This window comes from Leptonychotes weddellii, chromosome 2, assembly GCF_054177405.1.
Source record: "Leptonychotes weddellii isolate Sample4059 chromosome 2, ASM5417740v2, whole genome shotgun sequence".
In the NCBI taxonomy this organism is placed as follows: Eukaryota; Metazoa; Chordata; class Mammalia; order Carnivora; family Phocidae; genus Leptonychotes; species Leptonychotes weddellii.
This window is the reverse complement of record NC_138370.1, coordinates 140,009,974-140,018,326: the sequence shown is the minus strand read 5'-3', so window position 1 is coordinate 140,018,326 and position 8,353 is coordinate 140,009,974. Positions and strand designations below refer to the sequence as shown.

The window sequence follows — 8,353 nt, the reverse complement described above, 5'->3', positions numbered from 1 at the left end:
TCCAAGTCCAGCCTTTAGGGAAGTGCCTTACTGTTAAAACGTCTTCGCAATGTGCTTTTTCCTGTTTAAGAGACTGGACGGGGCAGCAAAATCAGAACTCATCCATAAGGATTCTGGCAGTGAAGCCTAGAGGTTAAGATCATTGGCTTTGGAATCAAATGGCTCTGGATTGAAACCCTGCTGTATCGATTATTAGCTGTCTGACCTAGGACAAGTTACTTGGCTTCTCTAAAACCCCCCTTGAACGTAAAGCACTTCAACATAGAAACACACTGAGTATTAAAAGAGAAATTCAAATTATTCTCAAAAACTCTCATCCAGAATCTGAAGAGTACTAAGTGAAAGAAACCAGACACAAAAGGCCACATGTTGCACGATGCCGTGTACATGCAATGTCAAGAATAGGTAAATCTACAGAGACAGAAAATAAAGTAGTGATTGCCTATGGCTGAGGGGTTGGAGGAATAGGGATTAACTGTTGGTGGGTATGGGGTTTCTTTTGGGGTAATAAAAATGTTCTGGAAGTAGACAATAGTGATGGCTGTGGAAATTTGTGAATATACTAACATCTACTGCATTGTACACTTTAAAGGGATGAATTTTACGTAGATAAATTGTATCTCAAAAGTGGTTAAACTTTTTTTTTTTTTTAAAGATTTTATTTATTTATTTGACAGAGAGAGACACAGCGAGAGAGGGAACACAAGCAGGGGGAGTGGGAGAGGGAGAAGCAGGCTTCCCGCGGAGCAGGGAGCCCGATGCGGGGCTCGATCCCAGGACCCTGGGACCATGACCTGAGCCGAAGGCAGACGCTTAACCGACTGAGCCACCCAGGCGCCCCAGTAGTTAAACTTTTTAAAAAGAAAACTATTAGGAGCTAAAACCATGGATTTTGAAGCCAATTTGTTTCAGGAACTCTCCCTACCTCTTTAGCACTGGAAGTAAAATGAACTGTCATTTCACTGGAAGACTGTGTCTCTTTCTAGGCAGATCATTTGTTCTATGATGACTGCACAATAAATGTCAGCCCACTGCAATTTGGGCATTTGCGGGGATCAGTAACACACAGTTCTCTTAGCCTTCTGTGAGAGACTGCTGAGCAGCCTGGATTTATGGGCACAAAGAGCCAACCTACCACCTTAGATTGCGAGATTCTCTGCTGCTCAGTTCATCTGGGAGATATTCCAGGTGGTAAATTAGATTTTTTCCATCCATCTGGGATGGAAAAACAGAGGCAGGAAACAGAAAGTCTATTGGATTAACTGTAAATATTTTGATGTACTATGGTCATTGGTTCTTACTGTAAATGTGTGTGTGTGTGTGTGTGTGTGTGTTGGGTGGGTGGGGGGAAGGACAGACTTTGCCAAAAGGAAAGAGGGGAGGAGTTTTGGATGAGTCAGTGCCTATTGCAAAACTGGAGTGGATTAATTCTGGAATTTCATTGAGTACATTCAGTGCTTCCAAAGTATAATTTTAAAAATACACAGTGTTTTCAGATTCATGTCTCAGACAGGGCTGTCTGCACTGCTTATGGACAATTTCTTTGGCATAAGTAAGATTATAAGATTTTGATAAAAATTATTTCTTTACTGTTTGGAATGTCTGAATAGATTTGTGGTCTTTCATTTTGCTTTAAAACATGATTAAATATGCTTTAAAAAAAGACTTCTGTCCAGTTTTTGAATTTCTTCCAGATTTATAGCTGGTTAATATTATATATGTCATGCTGCTTTTTATTTTTTCATTTTTTGGTTCAATAATGTCAAGTGAGATTCTTTCAAAAAGAAAAAGGTTTACAAAAGAGAAGGAATTATTTTTTATACCACATTAAGGCATTAAGAAATTTACCAAAATCTATCAGGGACATTTAATTTTTTAAATGTTTTCCCAAAACTTCTAGGGGGAGTATATAGCCAGTGGGAGAAGTGGAGAGAGATCTCAGGGCAGGAAGAGAATCAAAGAGAAGATACACTTAAATAGGTTCTTCTTGGACTAGCATGGACACACTGGGCTCTTTTATTCCCTTTGTTTTTACTGAATGTACTGTGTATTGAGACTTTGTTGAAACTGAAGTTCCCACACTCTGTGCTATGTACTAACAACCTTTAAGAGACTAAGTAGGGTATTGTAGTCTGCTCGGGCTGCTGTAACAAAATACCATAAACTTAAACAACACTTTAAGTGTGGTTTAAACAACAGAAAATTTTCACAGTTCTAGAGGCTGTGAAGTCCAAGTTCAAGGTGCCAGCCAACTAGGTTCCTGGTGAGAGCCCTCTTCCTGGTTTGCAGATGGCCATGTTCTCATTGTATTGCCGTAGGATGGAGAGAAAGAGAGCTTGCTCAAGTCTCCTCCTCTTCTTATAAGAGCATTAATCCCATCATGGGGCTCCACCCTCATAACTTCATCGGAACCAACGTACCTCCGAAAGCCCCACCTCCAAATACCATCACATCGGCTTCAACATTTGAATGTGGGAGGAACACGATTGCACTCCCACATGAATGACCTGAACATTTAACAGGCAGTAAATAATAACAGCTACCGCATATTGACTGGGGACTCTACTGGGGATCTCACTTGTTCTTCACAAAATCCAGTAAGGTCTTTGTGATCAGGTCCGTTTCATAAATGAGGGAACTGAAGGTCCTGGAAGTTAAATAAATGGGCCCATGGTCAAGCAGCTTGGGCGTGGTCTAAATCCAAAATTTGAATCAAATGTTTGGTTCAGGTTTTTGACTGCCAAAAAACCTGACATACGAGCTGGCAATCTTAAAACTGGGTTAACACTCTGTTTCCAGAATCTGCAACTGCCTAGTTTCCATTCCCTTGGGGTTGGTGTCCCTTTTGCAACCCAGTAAACAACTCCTTCTGTTGTCTTCCCCTCCTAAGTGATGCTGCTGCCCAAGTAAGAAACCTGGAAGTGAGGAAGGTGCTTCCTTCTCCTACAGCCAGCTCATGGATACATTGAATTCTGGAGGTCCTTCTACCCCTTCTATTTGCTTGCAATCTATCTTCTCTAGTGCTACATCTGTTACTGTGGTTCAGAAATTCACCATTTCATTGCGTAATTTACAACAGCCTCCTACTTGCCATCCCTGACTCCTGCCTTCTCACCTCTAGTCCATGCTTCCCGAGGATGTTTCCACTCCCAAGAGTGATTTTTCAAAAATTGTGAATCCAGTCCTGTTCATCTACTATTAAAAATACTCAGTTTTCATTGCTTCAGGAAGAAGTTCAAATTTCTTCATATTCCTTATAATGACTTCACTGTTTTGGCTCTATCATTCCAGCCTCCTTTAGTATACAGTACTCCCTGGATCAGGATTATATTTGGTTGCAAGTGACAGAAAACTAAAAATACCAGTGGTATAAATTATAAAAAGCTGATTTTTTTTTCCCTTTCCATATGGCAGGTGTGGTATTTTTTTTTTTTTTTGACTTTGGTAAAACCTCTTATATTAAGGATATAGACTTCTGCCCTTTACACTCATAAACTGTGGTAAGTGCAAGAGGGAGGATCAAGGATTACAGAAATAACATTATTTGTAAAGAGAAATAAATAAGAAACTCCCAGGTGATAGTATTTTCCCTACAGCCCAGGGTGCCTGTTCTGTTGAAAACTTCTGTTCTCAAAGCAATTGTTCCTGTTTAAGAGATAACCTTTAATGCAACTTTTTATCCCCTTTAAAATGGATGCACACAGTGTTTTAGCCTAGGCTCAAAGCTGAGTATTCTCCCATCGTTTTAATAATTGTTTAGGCATGTCCTATGACAATTATACCGAGTTTCCTCAAACAACCCCCCACCATCACCAGCCCTATGTTCTGCTTGTTCATATTCCCTTTACCCTTCTCTGCTATTATCACTGGTATCTCTGCTTGTACTTGAAAGTAAAAAGCAATTCCAGGTTACAGCCAATTCAATGGCCTTGCTCCATAGTATGGCCCCTGATGAAGAGACAGAAAAGGGGAGAAGCATGAAGGACCATCATGGGTTGAGATCAGGCACTACCAGAAGCCCAACTTGTTTTTTAAAAAGAGGCTCTTAGACATGTTCCCAGCAGATAAGTCTTGACTGGCTTGGAGAACAGGAAGGACTACTTCACAAACACCACAGTGTTTGAATTTCTAGAGGCCACCCAGGCCAAGAAGACATCCCTGCAGTGCTTCACCACACATTCATTGCTGCAGTACTCATTGTCCCAGTCCTTACTCACAACAGGAGGGTTCTCACAACCGGATCTCACACATTGAGGCTGGGGTGAGAGTGTCACGGGAGACCCACTCACCAATTCAACATCCATTTGAGAAGGAGACTCAACCTCAGGAACTACATCTGTGATCATCTCACAGATTGTCTCAGGAGAGGTTTCCTCCACCGTGTGGGCCTCGGGGCTGTTGTTCACAGGCCGCTCAGGACTGCTTTCCACAGCTGGTGGGACTAAGGGCGTCTGCATTTTCAGAGTGGGTGGAGGCACAATCTTGATCTGCAGAGGAGGTGGCTGTTGCTGTAAACTGATCCGAACTTTCTGAGGTGGAGGCTGCTGCATGGCCTGCAGTGGGGGAGGCTGCTGCAGAATGGTCACTTGCTGCTGAGTGGGGGGCTGAGGCATCGGTTACAGTGGAGGGGGTTATAGTCGGGGTGGAGGCAGGTGCGTAGAAGCAGCAGCTGCTGCCGCTGCTTGCAACACTGAGCGAGTGACAATTTGGGCTCGTTGACTGGGCGGGATAGTGGCTGTGCTGGTTTGGCCTCGTTGGACCCCCCGGGAGGTCACCACTGTGGCTGGGATAACGGTAACCATCCCTCCCTGAGACCTAGTAATAGAAGAGGGCAACATGTGTTTGGTAATAATCAACTTGGTGATATTGGGCTGACCGCCAGCCCCAGAAGACGCCTGGTTTGCCACATAGGAGGAAAGAGTGGAGTTAACAACAATGGAAGGGGACAGGGCAGGGGGCTCTGTTGAGGCTGGGGCTGGGGCTGGAGATGCTGGGTCAACAGTAGCCATAGGAGGTGGAGAAGGAGTCTGGGACGGTGGCGCTGGATCCAGTTCTACTGTTTCCACGGTGGCCTGACACTCTTGAGTGTCTTTATATGCAGCCAGAGCCTTCAGATACTCTTTCTTGGCAGCTTCAGTTTTCCTCTTATACACCTGGTTTTGCTCCTCTCCAAGACTATCCCACATGGAGGCCACAATTTTTGAAACTTCCCCAAAAGTGGCATTGGGATTCTGTCCCTTAATGGCAGCCTGTGTATCACGAAAGAATAAAGCAGATGCTGAAACTGGCTTCTGAGGTTCATTAGGACCTTTCTTTTTTCTCTTCTTTGGGGCCTTCTGCTTTTTTCCTGCTTCCACCACAGCTGTCTTCTGGCTGGGAAGTTGCCTCCGGAAATCCTCAACACCATCCTCATGAAGTGAACTAGTAGGTGAAGGGGTGGTTGAAAGACGATCCTCAGGCGACTGGGCAGCTGGCAGGATGGCGCCACCCCCTAAGCTCAAACCAAGTTGAGAACTCAGTTCTGACTGATCAGTGGTGGTCAACTGGCTATGCCCCATCGAGCCAGATGGCATGTCTGTCATTGGTACATCAATTGTAACAGGTGGGTTGGCACTATACTGAGTTCCTATAGAATGGTCCAAGTCCATGGTCAAGCCCCCACTCAGGAGCCCCCCGCCCTGCTCCATCAAGCCATGGGTCATGCCCACAGGCATGTCCAATGTCTGGACCCCATATTGGGCTTGGGAACTTCCAGTTAGGTCTCACATAACTTTGTCACATGGCTAAATTTGCTGCAAAAGAGATTGGGAAATGGGGTCATTGTTTTTGGTGGTCATATGTCCCAGCAAAAAAAAAAAAAAAGACTCTCATATTTTCACTCCCAACTATTTGCATAATACACTCTATACATGGATTTTCTTGTGTGTCTCTCCATTAGTTGGAGAGTTCCTTGGCATGGGTGACTAGAACTCAAGTTCCAGGTTTGGTTTGTTTTTTTTTTCCTTGCAATAGAACATTCCATTTAGCTTAAATGTAGGCACATAGCCATACATGTCTGAGAATGTGGACATAGGCATAATCCTGCACAGGGAACATGCGTTGCAACCCAACGACTGATACAGAGGCCTCCTTGAAGAGGGGATATTTGAACTGAGAGCAGAATTAGGAGAGGGAGCTAGTCATGCAACAGCCAGAGGGAGGAGCCTTCCAGGCAGAGAGTTCAGCTAGGACAGAGGCCTCAAGTTGAGGCAAGAAGGGATTTGGCATTTTCAAGAACAAGAGGAAGCAGCGTGGCTGGAGGGCAATACATAGAGGGCGGGAGAGTGGGCAGAGCTGCCAAGGCAGCAATGGCAGGAACAGAACACATGCCGGCTGAAGATGGCCCAACATGGAGGTCACCGGAATGGGCTCTGGGGCAGGCCGTTTGGATAGCCCACGGTTCTACCACTTACTAGCTGGGAGACCTTGATAAGCGACTTAGTCTCTCTGTGCCGTAGCTTTCCCAACTTTAAAACAGTCATAGAACAGAATCTTTATAGAGTGGTTGTTAGAGTGGTTTAAAGAACAGAAACTTATTTCTCACCATTCTGAAACACTGTGAGCACTCGATAGGTCCTTTACACCTACACACCTGCTCTTTCGAAGGTGTGTCTAGCTTTCTGCCACTCCTGTCTTTCCACTATCTTAATACCCAAACCTAGGCTCCTGCCACCCTCCTGCTCTCTAGTTCAGTTAGTTCCTCTCTCACTTGGAATTAGGTTTGACTACAATATAAAGCAGGTTAGACATAGAAAACTTCTTCTTCTCTCAAGTGGAAATCCTGAGGTAGACAAGCCCAGGCTGAGATGGTGGCTCTGTGGATATTAGAGACCCTACTCCTTGCATCTTTCTTCTCCATCATCATTGACTCTGGCTTCAGATAGATGCTGGGGTTTCGGCCAACGTCATGTCCATGTCCCAGAAAGATAAAAGGTAGAAGGAAGGAACGCTGGGTGGCTCAGTCAGTTAAGCATCTGACTTTGGCTTGGGCCATGATCTCAGGGTCCTGAGATCGAGCCCTGCATTCAGCACTCAACCCTTACCCCACCCCCACATCCAGCCCTGCGCTAAGCAGGAGTCTGCATCTCCCTCTCACTTTGCCCCTCCGCCTACTCGTGCGCTCTCTCTCTCTCTCTCAAATAAATAAATAAACATCTTAAAAAAAAAAAAGGTGGAAGGAAGAAAGGACAAAAAGGCATACTCATTTTAAAAAACTATTCCTGAAGCCCTATCCAACAGCCTGCTGTCATTTCATTGTCCAGAATTATTCACATGGCCACACCCAGCTGGAAGAGAGGCTGGTGTGTTTTTTCCAGCCTGGCACATTGTATGGGGTTTAATTACTGTGAAAGAATCCTATTTGGGATAAACCATCTTCTTTCTTGTTGCCCAGATTCTAATCCAGACTCCCATTCTTTGTCTCCTAGGCCACTTCTCACGGGCTCTCTGTCCAAAAATTCCCATCTTCAACCCATTTTACACATGCACAGCCTTCAGTAGCTTTCATTTGCATCAAGCAGGGCCCACAAACTAGTATCTTGCAAACTGAATCCAGCCTACAGTCATATTCTGATTGACCTTCATGGTACTTTCAAAACAAAATAAATTACGTACCACTGAATTGAATTACTTACCAAAGTTTAACAAACCAAAATTCTCTCTAAAATCCTGCATTTCCTTCTTTTGATAGCAGAGGTTCTGGGCCCACATCCCTAAATAGCAATAATTAGCTGAGGTTGGGTAATCACTCACTGCTTTGGATAGCGTTTGGGATTTCCAGTTTGCCCCAATCCCGGCTCTTCTCTTGCCTCTTCCCAGACCATACCCAGATCACAGAAAATTTACATTTTCTGACTATCCCCTGAAAGCATTTGAGTTTATGAATCTTGGCTGAAAGAGTGAAAGCTAAAACTCCTTGTCTTCTCTTCAAGACCCTTCCATGATCTGGCCCTAGCTCACTCTTCCAGCTCTTCTCTTCATGTGCTGTCTGCTCCGAACACTCCCCACATGGCATCTCTTGCCTGTAAGCTCCATGAAGGCAGAAACCATGTCTGTTTTGCTCACCAGTCAATTCCCAGCACCCACAGTAGTGCCTAGCTCATAAGGAATGCTCAATAATTAATTGTTTGATGAATCAATCCTTGTATTTTGTCACCTCCCTGTTTATGCTCATGGTTCCACTCCCTCCAATGACCTTCTCTCATACCCATGTGATAGGAGTTCAAACATCCTTTAGAGTCAAACACCGAAGATTCCCCCTATACACTTGCTGGCAGTAACTTCTTCTCTGAACTCCTACAAAATCCTAGTCCTT

The 8,353-nt window shown here is 44.4% G+C and overlaps 1 pseudogene; it reads right to left on the bottom strand.

Moving 5' to 3' along the window:
• Positions 1-3,983: 3,983 nt before the first annotated feature.
• On the bottom strand, positions 3,984-7,862 carry LOC102729838 (TOX high mobility group box family member 4 pseudogene; annotated as a pseudogene).
• Between the last annotated feature and the right edge of the window lie 491 nt (positions 7,863-8,353).